Source organism: Nicotiana tabacum, chromosome 9 (genome assembly GCF_000715075.1).
Source record: "Nicotiana tabacum cultivar K326 chromosome 9, ASM71507v2, whole genome shotgun sequence".
NCBI lineage: Eukaryota > Viridiplantae > Streptophyta > Magnoliopsida > Solanales > Solanaceae > Nicotiana > Nicotiana tabacum.
This window is the reverse complement of record NC_134088.1, coordinates 100,893,398-100,908,546: the sequence shown is the minus strand read 5'-3', so window position 1 is coordinate 100,908,546 and position 15,149 is coordinate 100,893,398. Positions and strand designations below refer to the sequence as shown.

At 39.4% G+C, this 15,149-nt stretch overlaps 1 pseudogene; it reads right to left on the bottom strand.

Moving 5' to 3' along the window:
* Positions 1 to 568: 568 nt before the first annotated feature.
* On the bottom strand, positions 569 to 5,158 carry LOC107824036 (furcatin hydrolase-like; annotated as a pseudogene).
* Between the last annotated feature and the right edge of the window lie 9,991 nt (positions 5,159 to 15,149).

The following is a 15,149-nucleotide window of genomic DNA, read 5'->3' as shown; positions in this document are numbered from 1 at the left end:
CTGGAGAATTTTTGTATCTCTTTTGTTGGTTTAGTGAAGCTTTCGTTCTATAGCTTTACTCTTCACACTGAAAAAGTATTATCGCATAAAAATTTGATGTCTTGCATTTGACTATTTTGACTTGCCATACTTTTATTGCTGATGTTATAGTGCTGCCCGAACATATTTTGTGCTTGTGATTAGGTCTCCTTGTGGTTCGAATAGATTGAGAAAGATTTAGACGGAATATCGCTCCGTACGCTGCTACCTTTGTCGTGCATTAATGTTTAGTGCTTATTTTTCCGAACACATATGTGTCATTGAGAATCATATTCGTGTAATTTACTTGTAATATGAATGTTTCAGGACCAAAGTAAAATAATAGAAGATGAAATGGAGGACCAAAATAAAGTAGTCAGAATTAAGCAACCAAGAGTTACTACGGTGCAGGAGATATACATATAATTGTTTTTACATACAAACATTTAATTATTGACAAGACTGCGTGCAATGCAGCACGTACAAAAGAAATATGTAAGAAATTGACATGATGAAACTAACAAAAAGGACGCAATAGCTCCAAATTAGTCTATTTGAGAAGAAATTGTTTGAACCAAAGAGCAGAACGTTTGGATATCTCTTTAGATTATTCTCAAAATCAATGTAATTAAGCCCAAATCTCTGAGTGTATCCTGAAGTCCACTCAAAATTATCCAAAAGCGACCAAGCTAAATAACCCTTAACCTTCACTCCATCCCTAATATTACGAAGAAAAAATAAGTATGAGGAGAAAAACCGAAACAACAAAGTATGCAGTAATTCGGGTCAATTGGTTTTGTGGCTCTTTACAATCTTGTTTTTAGTTTTATGACCCTACCTCTTTTTTATACATGGGAGATTTACTTTTACACGTAAGAGATCTGTCTTTTACACATAAGAGATCTAAGAAGATCACTTTTTAAAATTCAAAATTATAAATGGGCACGATGTACAAATAGCACCCGTTTTATTTAATTCCATGCAAAACATCTTCTAATTAATTTCTCAGTTACAATATTTGTTGATAAGTTACTTTTGACGTTCCCCTTGTAAGTTATTCAGATACGTTGTTCTAATTAGTTCCAAATGTCTATTCTATTCTTAATAGAGGGAATTTAATAAGAAGTGGAGATACTCACTTGAGGGCATCGTTGAGAGTCAAGAGATGACGACGGTGGAAATCAACCCTTTGGATGTCATTGACTCCTGGTTCAACTGCTTTGATATTGATATCACTCATACCTAATTACCATATAAGAGGCCAAAACATTAGAAACTGAATAAACGAGGTAAAAATATATGTTTGTATTACAATAAAAGACTTCTGATTAAGTACCATTTTCCGTAATATAAATTATTGGATTATTGTATTTTTCCTTCGCATAGATGAGAAGACTGCGTAGACCTCTTGGGACAACAAAAATATTACTTGAGCCCGTCTAGGACAAAATGAAAAAACAAATAAATGCATTAGTAGAAATCAGGTGCCCTAACAAAACCAAAAAGGAAAAAGATTATTTCCCAAGTAAACTTCCCGGGAAAATGACACTTTTTAGTTGCTCTCAAAATGATAGCCGAATATATATATATATATATATATATATATATATATATATATATAGGCAAAAAGTGATTTCGAATGTGGGCTAAATGTGATCTTTGAGAAAAACAAAAAAAAGCATGCCGGTTCACCAATGAATTTGCCATTTCTTAATGCTGCAAAAGAGAAATAAAAATAAATACTTAATAAATATGCATGGGACACTAAGAGTAGAAAATTGTGATTTGCTCTTGAAAAGCTTATATTATATTATACTTACGTGTTTGAGTGACTTGAGAATCAGTTGAATAACGAGGATTCAAATTATTATCAACGGGAGTAATTTTATTGCGTGCATAAGTCGAAGTATAGTAATTTAGTCCCAAGAATTCAAAGGAACCCTTCACCATTTCAGCTTCCTCCGCAGTGAACTTTGGTAAAGGACTTCCCATGAGTCTACGCATATTTTCTGGATAATCACCATAAGTTAACGGATTCATAAACCTGCAACAAAAATGGATGGATTGTTATTCGCTAAATAATAATGTAGGTAGGGATGGCAATTGGGGCAGGGCAGAGCAAACTCCTAATAAGACATGCACGGCAGGGGACATTAATATATTTTTATTCTTTTTGCTATGTTCTCACTTTGATTCTGACTTCGAAAACCATCACTAAATTTGAAAACAAGCTAACTAGGGTAGGGCAGAGCCGGTCAAAAGCTTAGTAGGTCAAATCTTATCATTCCCTGTCTTATCCAATTATCATCCCTAAATGTAAGAGTTGTTACGTGAGAATCAATTATTATTAACGGCTTTTGTTTTTAGTTACGTTACTCTTATTTATGTGTTCCTAATAGGTGTGGCGGGATTGGGAGTAATGAATTTGACATGAGATTGCCCTTTATATTAGACAACTAATTTGGTATAAATATTTAGATTTAGCTTATATGTATTGTCGGTTATAATATTTATATGCTAGATATTTTATGTTGTAGCAGGTTATCACTTTTATTTTTCAGATTATAAATTTTACTTATTACTTAGTTATCTTCTTAATGTAAACTTTGATTTATACTTTTAATGTATAAAAGTTAAATTCCACTGTAAACGTTTTAGTTACCATCCAAACATGAAGTCGAGGGCTCTTTGAGCTGCTTCGGCATTTTCTTCGCTCTTCGAGTAGGGTTCAAACCAATTAGACACCAAGACTATTCCTATCTCGCCCTTCCGTGATTTCTGTATAATTTCATGCATAAGAACAAAAATGAAGAATTAGAAGCGGAATATGAAATTTATGAGTTCAAGATTCTAGTACTTTAAGTTACTAAGTTCTAAATTAATTACTTATGCATGTTTAATGAATTTCTTAAGACAAATATCGGCGGAACTAGGATTTCTCGTACATGAATGCACTACTAAAAAAAAGGAGAAAAAAATATATTAAGTGGGAATTGGTCTCTATTCCTCTTGGTAAATAACTTAACCTTCAACAAATAGTGCACGATTCAACCTTCTTAAAGCATGGGTGTCAACATGTAATATTATACCAATTTTAAAATATATGTACATAAAATATCTAATTTTGCAGAGAGACCATGGGTTCACGTTCCCCATAATTTTATCTATAAATCCGTCCCTGAAGACAAATACAGTATCTGAATAAAAGCTGGAGTACTGAGTTCGGTGTAAAGTAAAGTGCGACACGACACGAGTAGCAAAATAACATGTTTTACACATAGAAAAAGAAAAGAAAAAGCAATTAGGATGTGTACTTTGTATTGATGTATGTATAGTTTAGTGGCTGTTGCATGGGCAAGAAGCAAGTTGTGGGCAACAACGTAAGGCTCAGTTGCCGAGTTCCCAGAATTAACACAAGCATTAGTCAAAACAGAACATCGCCCAGGTGCAAATAAACCTAAGTCATATCCAGCATATGCAAAACTCCATGGCTCGTTGATAGTGGTCCAAAGCTTAACCCTATCACCAAATTCTTTGAAGCAAATCTCTGCATAATCTCGAAAATCCTCTCTGCCAATATGTAGAGATGAAAAAATTAATGAAAAAGAAATATTGTTAGTTGTAATTTGTGGATAAACTGAATATTTCACACTTACACAATTTTAGAATTTAGAAAGCCAAGATATTCATCCTCGAGGGCTTGAGGAGTATCCCAATGGAAGAGTGTGACAACAGACTGTATATCTATAGCACGTAGGTAAGGGACAAGATTAGTAATAAAGAAAAATAAAATATGGGCCTAATTAACTCACCCTTAAAGTTAGATCGTGAATGTTTCAAAATCGAATAAGATAATTTGTTATCCCACTACTAATTCTTACAATAATCTTCGTAAAGAAAAGTAAGGAAAGAGAGAGAGAAATCTTAATTACCATTTGCTAAGAGCTCATTGATCATGAGATCATTATAGAAGGCGATACCCTCTTTGTTTACTCCCATGCTTAGCTTCCCATCTAATTTTTATTAAATCGGAAACACCTTAATTAATTCAATACAGATCAAAGCTAATACATGACAAGTTACGAGTAAATCTAATACGATGATGGAATACTATAAAAGGGAAAAACGACTGCAGGTTTTATATTGAGGTGGAATTGAGATAGTGTTGAGTTTTCGATAGGGTGAAATTTTTTTAAAAAAATAGCTCGTTAATTAATTGAAAATTATATTGAACATTTAAGAGCTGTGCACCAATGAGCTTGTAGCGAAATGGCCTTAATTTCAAATGCAATTTTGGCCTTTAAAAAAAAAATTTAATCCAAAAACAGTAAAAGTTTGAAAGTAGTAAGAATATGCGGGTGAAATTCTTACATGGTAAAACTCTCGACCACGAGATAGAAAATCTAAAAGCATCAAACCCTTCGTATTTCATTAGTTTTATATCTTCCTGCAAAATAATAGGAAAGGGATGAACAACTATAGTAATTCAAAACATTCTTCATCAGGAAAAGATATCATTTTTAGAATTTTCTCATTTGCATCTATTTAAATATATTTATTGATTATCCTCATACCTTATAGCGATGGTAGAAATCAACGGCTATGTCACCATTGCTGAGATCTCTTATCCTTTCTGCATAACATTTTATTTTGTTGACTAAATAATTTCAATTTTAGTACACAATTAAATTCTTCAAATATACCACTTTTCGTTTGCTTCTTCAAATCTTGTAAAAAATGACGTAAAAGAATAGAGGTTCTTAGAATTCAGGAGTTTTTGGTTTAGTACACAACAAATATTGTTCAGTCATCTAAGGAACCTTTGATATTGCGAGGGCTTTCAACTTGAAATGGAGTTCATCACTTTCTTAATTACCTATGATTACTTGACTTAATAATGATTTTTTTTCAGAAAATATCTTACATAGTAAAACAAATTAAATGCGCGCGTACACACAAGAGTACCCCGATGTTGATGAGTATAGGTATCCCATATACTAGGTCCTCTTCCACCTTCATTTGCTGCTCTTTCATTTTGCACAATTATTGAGTGTATGAACAAAGTTTTACGTGGAAAGTAGAAAAGGGAAAAGAAGTTACTTATAAAGAGTAAGCCTTTTAGAGAAAACCTTACATGCATGACCCAAAACACACAATATCACACCATGTTAAAAGTATTTTTGAGTTGTTTTAGTCCAACAACTGGTATCAGAGCCAATGGTTTGGCGAGACAAGTATAGAGATGGCAGAGTGATAGAGTAAGATCCGGCTTAGTGCCTTTGCCCGTCTATGGGCAAGTTTACATTCTTTACCCATAGCTTCAAAGACGCATACATAGCCTCTTCTCTGGGCTTCAGTGATCATAAATACTCGAATCATGTGGGTGACACAAAATTAATCTCCAAATTAGCCCATGAATAGTGATATCTCATGTGCAACTTAATTCAGGAGGGAGATTGTTGGGTTTGTGTGAACAAAAAGTTCTACATAGAAAATAGAAAAGAAAAAAAAATAGGCCAAACACATATGCGGCCAATTAAATTTGGCACCAAAATTCATTAAAACATCTCAACTTAGTCATGTTTCATTTAAACACTCCAACTACATTTCAACTGTTTCACTTAAACACAATTTTGACAACTCTAAGAAAAGCTTAAGGGCGTGAACGATACTTGCTATTGACATGACAATTAACACCACCAACAAAAAGACAAGTCAGCAAAGGAAAAAAATAAAAATGAAAGAAGAATCATGTATTATTTCTATTTTTTCGTTTTCTTTCTCTTTTACCATTTTTTTTTTGCTTAAGCCGTCGATCACATTATCAAAAAATTTCATGGCATTGCTGCAAAATTCCATCACTAATTGCCAAGCCCGTTTCTCACTTCTTCTCCAGAATGCCACCACCTAAACACTTGAAAAAAAAATCAGATCTGAATTGAAATTTAAGAACAAAATTGCCCATAGAAACTCCAATAACCACATCAATCATCTATTGGTCAAAATCAACCAACCCACCTCTATGAAATTCAAGTACAAAATCAAGTGGGAATGAAAACAGAATAAGATAACCTCCAAATTTGAAATTCTAAATTCTAAATTTAAAGCGCTTTGAACTACTCGAGTGGGTGTTCATGGAGCTTTTAGGTTTCAGCTTTAATCTTTAACTGATATTATCAGCAATAATATGAAATTTCTAATTTTTCTTAAAGCTTCAAATTTTCGAAGAACCGGGTAACAAGAATTTTAAACTGATGTTACCCGAATTCATCATCGAACAAAGCAACATAAATGGAGGGGCCAACAATCTTCTCTTTCTATGCATTTTATTTTGTAAAAAACTTCAACACATAGATTATGTCATTATCAAGCCAGCAAAATTCCTACAAAATTTAAAAGGTTTTCGGCCTATTTTGCTTCAAGACAGCGGAGGAAGAAGGGAAAGAGTGGTGGAGGAGAGATAGGGATGAGAATGGTCACAGATGAGTTGTAGCAATAGGCCAGGGACGGTGGTGATGAACTTTTGGGGGAAAAGGAATATAAAAAGAAAAGAAAAATATTATATCAGATCCAGTCACGTGCCTATGAGCCGTGAACTACAATATTTTTGCCACTATAGTATTTTGTGCTTAAATGGCACAGTTGAAATGTAGTTGAAGTGTTTAAATGAAACATGACTAAGTTGAGATGTCCAAATGGATTTTGGTGCCAAGTTTAAGGGGCCCAACATGTATTTGGCCAAGTAAATACTTATAGGGAATTGAATACTCTTAATGGTGTGAGACCTTTTGAAGAAAATCGTGCAGACTTGACCGAAAACGGATAATGTAATTATACCATGTTAAAAGTAACTTTGGATCGTTTTAGTCCAACGACAACGAGAACAATAATATAGAATGGGATAGTTTTTATAGTAAGCCTAATATAGACCTATCTTTCCAACCTTCTCTGAACCCAAAAACAATACTAAACTATTCTTGGTGTACCAATTTGTTTGATGCGTGAGTCAAACTTTTAAATTTCAATCGCGAATAGGGACATAAAATTCTTAAGTTTTTTTTTTAAACTAAAATTAACATATTTTACATAAAGAGTACCATATGTCATAATAATTGATAATTTAAAATATTTAAATGGCATATGAAAAAATCATAGTAAAATAAAACTCGTTTGACTCTCTAAATTCAAACTACATCAAACAAATTGGGGCGAACGGAGTACTAGATTATGGGCAAAATCTTGTACGAAGTGAAAGGAGACGTGATCGAGGCTAGAGCTCTCAAAGGCTCATGAGCAATAACGGCTTTGACAGCCCTATCGGATCTAAAGAAGCACCACGATTATCATAATACAACTTTAATGTTGATGCAGCCGCCATTGTATAGGATATCGGACGCATCAAAGATACCAAATGGCCTCAACCTTTACAAACTGATCCAGCCCAAAGAGATCCCAACCAAAATGTGCAAATATCATGGCATGCATGGCCACAGAACGGAAGATTGTCGACTATTGAGAGAAGAAGTAGCCCGATTATTCAACAACGGGCACCTTCGGGAGTTTCTAAGTAACCGAGCCAAGAATCATTTCAGAAACAGGGATTCCAATAAACAAAATGAGCAAGAAGAACCTCAATATGTCATTCATATGATCATCGGAGGGGTCGATGTTCCCCAAGGTCCGATGTTAAAGTGCACCAAAGTATCAATCACAAGGGAGAAACAGACTCGAGATTACATACTAGAAGGAACTCTATCTTTCAATAACGAGGATGCAGAAGGAATCACGCAGACCTATAATGATGCACTGGAAATATCTGTACTCATGAATAAAACTTGAGTTAAACGTGTGTTAATTGATCCAGGTAGTTCGGCCAACATCATTCGATCGAGGGTCGTAGAACAACTCGGCCTACAAGACCAAATCGTGCCCGTGCCCCGAGTACTAAATGAATTCAACATAGCTTGTGAAACTACCAAGGGAGAAATAACGTTACCGGTGAACGCAGTCAGAACCATCCAGGAGACCAAGTTTTATGTGATCGAAGGGGACATAAGATATAACGCCCTGTTCGGGAGATCGTGGATTCACAACATGAGGGTTATGCCCTCGACCCTTCACCAGGTGTTAAAATTCCCAACACCATTGGAGATTAAAATGATCTACGGGGAGCAGCCCGCCGTGAAGGAAATATTTTCCGTCGATGAAGTAATTCCAATATCAACACTCTCATCGACAGAGGAATTAGATTCAAAAGAAAAACAGAAAGCCAAATAGCAATCACCGATGTCGGTCTCGACCCAACTGGACAAGCAGGGGACTAACTAAGATAATGATTATGGGGTTCCTCGATCCTTCATAGTCCCCGATGATTCCGACGCTACCGAATAAACGGTCGAAGAGCTGAAGCAGGTCATACTGATCAAACATCTGCCCGATCGAAAGGTATACCTAGGCACGGGGTAAACTCCCGAGCTCAGGAAAAAACTCATTCAATTTCTTATAGCTAACATGGATTATTTTGCTTGGTCCCATCTCAATATGACAAGGATCCCACCAGAGATCACCACTCATAAACTGAGCCTGGACCCAAAATTCCATCCGGTGAAGCAGAAGAGGAGACCCCAGTCCGAGATCAAGCATGCCTTCATCAAGGACGAGGTAACTAAACTCTTTAAAATAGGGTCTATTCGGAAAGTCAAATACCCGGAATAGCTATCAAACGTAGTAGTAGTCCCTAAAAAGGGAAAAAACTGATAATGTGTATGGATTACAAGGACTTAAATAAGGCATGACCCAAGGACTCTCCCTCTTTGCCTAACATCGATCACATGATCGATGCCATGGCCGGCCATGAGATACTCAGTTTTTTCGATGTCTACTCCGGGTACAACCAAACACGAATGAACCCGGATGATCAGGAAAAGACTTTTATCACTAAGCATGGCACATACTGCTATAACGTAATGCCATTTGGATTAAAAAATATTGGTGCCACTTACTAACGCCTAGTAAACCAGATGTTCGAAGAACAAATAGGGAAATCCATGGAAGTTTACATTGACGATATATTAGTTAAGTCCCTGCGAGTAGAGGACCATTTAAAGCATTTACAGGAAACCTTCAGTATATTAAAGAAGTATAACATGAAGCTTAATCCGGAAACATGCGCGTTTGGAGTCGGATTATGTAAATTTCTCGTATGCATGGTATCCAACCGAGGAATCGAGATCAACTCTGACAAGATCAAAGCTATCAAGGATATCATGGTAGTGGACAACGTAAAGGTCGTGCAAAGGCTAATCGGGCGCATAGCCGCCCTGGGGCGATTCATCTCGAGGTCCTATGATAAGAGTCATCAATTTTTCTCGTTACTGAAGAAAAAAAACAACTTCACATGGACCTCGGAATACCAAAGGGCCTTGGAAGAACTTAAGCGATATTTATCGAGCCCACCACTACATCACACACAGAGGGCAGACGAACAACTATATTTGTATTTGGAAGTATTGCAGATAGAGGTAAGTAGAGTCGTAGTTCGGGAAGAACAAGGTACGCAATTTCCGATTTATTATATTAGCCAGACCTTGGGTGAGGCCGAAACTAGATATTCCCACTTAGAAAAATTGGCTCTCGCTTTATTAAGCACCTCTTGGAAAATAAAACCGTACTTTTAGTGTCACCCTATATGTGTTGTGACAAATTACCCACTGCAAAATATAATGCATAAACCCGAACTCTCGGGACGATTGGCCAAATGGGCGGTAGAAATCAATGGGTATGATATTGAATATTGACCCCGGACAGCCATTAAGTCTCAAATTTTGGCAGATTTCATGGTTGACTTCACGTCGGCCCTAATACCCGAGGTCGAAAGAGAGTTGTTGGTGAACTCGAGGACGTCTTCAAAAATTTGGACCCTCTTTACGGACGGTGCATCGAACGCAAAGGGGTCCGGACTTGGCATCGTACTGAAGCCACCCATAGGCAACATAGTTAGACAATCCATTAGAACTGTGAAATTGACTAACAATGAGGCCGAATATGAGGCCATGATCACAGGTCTCGAACTGGCCAAAAGCTTGGGGACGGAGGTGATCGAAGCTAAGTGTGACTCCCTCCTTATGGTGAATCAAGTTAACAGAATGTTCGAAGTCAAAGAAGAACAAATGCAAAGGTACTTAGATAAGTTATATGTAACATTACATCGGTTTAAATAATAGACTTTGCAGCACGTACCTCGAGATCAAAATACTTAGGCCGATGCCCTTGCAAACTTAGGGTCGTCGGTCGAGGACGACGAACTCAACTCAGCGTTAATGGTATAACTCATGAGGTCAGTAGTAGAAGAAGGCCACGCCGAGATAAACTCCACAAGCGTAACTTGGGATTGCAGAAATAAATACGTAGAGTATTTGAAGACCGAAAAACTTCCCTCTGATCCAAAAGAATCGAGGGCCCTGTGCACAAAGGCAACCCGAATCAGCTTGTCCGAGGATGGAACCTTGTTCAGAAGAATGTTCGATGGCCCACTAGCAATATGTCTGGGACCAGGAGATACCGAGTACATTCCGAGGGAAGTTCATGAGGGCACTTGCGGAAATCATTCAGGCGCCGAATCATTGGTTCAAAAGGTGATTAGAACCGGCTATTATTGGATTGACAAGAAAAAATATGCGTAGTTCGTTCAAAAATATGACAAATACCAAAGATATGCTCCGATGATTCACCAACCCATGGAACTATTGCACTCGGTCTTGTCACCATGGCCACTCATGAAGTGGGGAATGGACATCGTCGACCCTCTTCCATGGGCACCAGGTAAGGCTCAGTTTATCTTATTTATGACTGATTATTTTTCTAAGTGGGTTGAAGCGTGGGCATACAAGAAAGTTAGGGAGAAGGAAGCCATCGACTTCATTTGGGACCACATCATATGTCGGTTCGGGATGCCATCCAAAATTGTGTGTGACAATGGGAAACAGTTTATCGGCAACAAAGTGACCAACTTTCTCGAAGATCATAAGATCAAAAGAATCTTATCGACACCTTATCGCCCTAGCGGGAACGAGCAAGCCGAATCGACCAACAAAACCATAATCCAAAACCTTAAGAAAAGGTTAACTGACGCCAAAGGGAAATGGAAGGAGATCCTCCTCGAAGTCCTTTGGGCATACCGTACGACTGCGAAGTCCAGTACCGGGGTTACTTCGTTCTCACTGGTTTATGGCACCGAAGCCCTAATATCAATCGAAGTTGGGGAGCCAAGTATCAGATTTTGATATGTAACAAAGGGGTCAAATGACGAAGCCATGAATACAAGCTTGGAACTATTGGATGAAAGGCGTGAAGTCGCCCTTGTTCGATTGGCTGCCCAAAAACAACGGATTGAGAGGTATTACAATCGAAGAGCCAACTTTCGATACTTCAATGTCGGTGACCTAGTACTAAGGAAGGTCACGCTAAACACCCGAAATCTAAATGATGGGAAGTTGGGTCCGAACTGGGAAGGACTGTACTAGATTTTCAAGGTCACCGGGAAAGGATCATATAAGCTCGGAATGATGAACGGAGAACAACTACCGAGCAATTGGAATGTAACTCACCTAAAACAGTATTACAGCTAAGGTACGACCCTATTCATTTCCTTTTATTTCAGATTAACACTTACAGGTGATCGACAAGAAGTGGCACAAAGTTTTAGGTCTGAAAGCACGCGTTGCACTCTTTTTTCCTTAGAGCGGTTTTGTCCCAAATGGGCTTTTCGGCAAGGCTTTTAACGAGGAAACAATGGATCGTGCTAATTAGAATCAAAGACCGATTATGAATCAGGATCGAAGATCGTATTAACAGTATTCGAGGTTCCTCTACAATTAACCTCGAATATTGTAGGGTATTACCCTCGGATATGCATTACCTTCAGATATCAACTTTAGCGAGGAAATTACTTCGTAAAGGAAGGATCTCGATAGGTAGGATTTATTGTAAGAGCCAAATGGTCAAATGAAACGTACCCACATTGATTGCTCGAGCCCTGGCACAAAACATGTATGCATGTATAACTGTTTTGCACAAGAATAAAGAGAAGTACTTTCCTTGCAATCATCTGATGTTTTAAAATTTTCCTCTTTACATCCCTTAAAGAATTTCGTACTTACGATCTCCTAAAGGTAACGAGCTTAAGGGTCACTTATGACCGGAGTACAAATGAACACTCCCTCACTCGGGGACTGCCGTCCTAAAACAAACTCAAACGGCCCAAGTCACTGGGCCTCGGGGTCATAAGACCTATTAGGAAACCCCCCTAGATTTTAAAGGCCACGGCCACCCCACTCGGGGACTGTTATCTTGGGCAAGCCCAGATAGCCCGGGAAACCAAGTCCAATGGGCAGCTCCCGAACTAAAAGGCTATGGCCATATTAACACGCCTCGGAGGCGCCCGAAACCCATAACAAAAACTAGGCCTTCCAAAAATAAACTTTTTTATAAACGGTTCTAAAGGTTACCCTCTACAAACTATAACTCGGCTACCTACTTTGGAAAAAGGTTCCCGGTAACACCGAACCCCAAAAATGCCTTAAAACAGAGCAATACAAAGGCAAGGTTTGTTTGAACTTTTGAACATAACCTAAGTTATTTTATGCTAAGGTATTCCGGCCTTTGTGAATACAAGTAATAGAGCAAAGGGAAAATTTGAAAGCCGAAAGGGAAAGAAGGCCAGAATGGCCCGATACAGAGATTTACAATGGCCAAAACGGCCTCAAAATGATGCAAAAAGCAAAAAATAAAAACATCTAAAGGCCTAAGTGGCCTTGTCCTCATCGGGGGAAGTGTCTTCATCCTTGGGATCTTCCCTGCCTTCAGATTCGGTTAAGCTCTTAAAATCTTCCTCGGGAAAAGCCAACTTTCGGGGCCTGGCTTCTTCTGCTTTGGCGTTCTCGATTTCCGCCTGTATATCGAAGTTCTGAGCATGGACTCCCTCGAGGGCTTCCCTTCGAGCTTTCCACCTTGCATGATCCACCATGCTTTTGGCCTGCGCCTGAATCGCCTCGATATCAACCTTGAATTGGGCCACTTTAGCATCAGCCTTGGTCTCGGCAACAACCAACTCTGATTTGGCCGCCTCGAATTCCTTGTCCAGACTCTCTTGACCAGAAACAACCGAGTTTAGCTCAGATTAGAGCTCCTCGATCTTCTTGTCTTGCACCAAGGTTTTCTCTTTTGCAGCCCGAAGCTGGGCCTCGGCTGACGCTAGTTGCTCTTGGACAACTTCCTTTTTCCGAGGTTATGAGATCTATATTTTTCTTGAACTCCTCGGCCTCAACTTGTATCGTGTCTACCTGTGCCTGGAGTTGCCCAATTTGTTCAAGCCTTTGTCGAACCTGCAGGATTGGATAATTAGACACTGAGTACAGTTCATCGTCACTATCTTCAAGTACTTGATTTACCTGCTCGGCCCAATCGGTATGCTCCTTCTGAGCCACTTCTAGTTCGTCCTGAAATCTCTCACTCAGAAGCTTATAAGTGTCTGTCTTCTCAGTAAGCTCCCGAACCTTAACCTCGTGTTGGGTTAACTCCTCCTGGTATCAGAAGAAAGCCTCATGGTGTAGTACCGAGGCCTGCAAGCGTAAAGAAAGGTGTTAGGATTATTCAACTTAAAATACATAAAGGGACACTCGAAGTTACCCGATTCAAAGCATGTTGAGATTCATTGAATAGGCAGGGTGCTTCCACCGCGTCCATCATGACCCGGTCCTCTTCGGTCACCAAGCACCGAAGGTAGGTAGCAATCCCCACGGGGGCAGAGAAAACTCGGGCATCCTCCGGGATAGAGAAAACTATTCACCGCCTTCGGTCAGGATTAACGCTCGGGGTCGGGAACCGATTTACCAACTTTGAGTTCGAAGAAGACCCACTGGCCCCTGATGATGGTACCTTCTTTGGAACCAGTAAGTCACCAAGACCAGTGACGTCCTCTGAGGCAATGGACTCTAACCCATCCAAGAAGTTATGGATATTTGTCGCCCCCTGAGGCCCCTCGTAAGAACGACCTTCTAGCATACCGGCCTCACGGATCATGGCATCAGAGAACTCAGGAGACCCAATAAGGTCAATCACCCCAAGCACATCTTTCGAGGCACCTTCTTCTGCTCGAGGAGTGTCGGCCCATATCTCCCTCTCGAATCCCCTGGCTTGGGGCAAAGTAGTCGCACCCCATTCCGGTTCGGAGTTCTTGGCCAATTCCTTGTTAGCAAATTCCCCAGCTCGAGGCGAAGCAGTTTGTACCCGAGCCACTAGCTCAGAATTATCTTCTCCTTCTTCTTCAGACTCATCCCCCATTCGGCGGATTGAGTCCGATGAGAGTACGCAGGTACTTTTCTTAGGCTTGCGTGTCGCGCGCCTGCCTCTTCTTTGGTTTCTGATTCTCCGAGTCCGGGGATCTCGGTGCCCTTTTTCTTTTCTTCTCATTCGGAGCAAGGGACTCGAGAAGCACATCCTCATCACCGGATGGAGGCCTCATGGCAACATCCTTGGGGAGACCAACAAAAGAAAATAGGACCGATAAGAGTTCGACAACGCAAGGAGAAAGTCAAACATTAGTGAATCAGAAAAGAAAACTTACCATGATTACGGGCCTCCTACCCTTCGATAGTTCCATCTATGCACTCTCTTTATGACATAAGGTCCTCGACCCACTCCTTGAGTTGAGGAATGACATCCGGTATCTGAGCCACAGCTGCACCACAAAAACACCGATAAGAAGGGAGGGAAGGGGAGAAGCAATCAATAAAATCTTTAAGGTGAAGTTGCACTTACGCTTCATATTCCATTTCTAGGGAAATGGCATGTCCTCGGCAGGGATCAAGTCCGAAGTCCTTATTCAAATAAATTGGCCCATCCAGCCTAGGTCCTGAGCCTCATTTATACTCAAGAACGGGGCCCTACTGGCCTAGCAAGCAAGTTTTATTAACCCCCTCGATAGAGTCGGGGACTGTACAGGCGCATAAGATGATCAAGGGTGAAGGGACACCCCTCGATTTTGTTTACGAAAAAATGGAGAAGAATCACTATCCTCCAGAAGGAGGGGTGAATTTGACCAAGGGTCACCTCGCACCTCTTGCAGAAGGCAA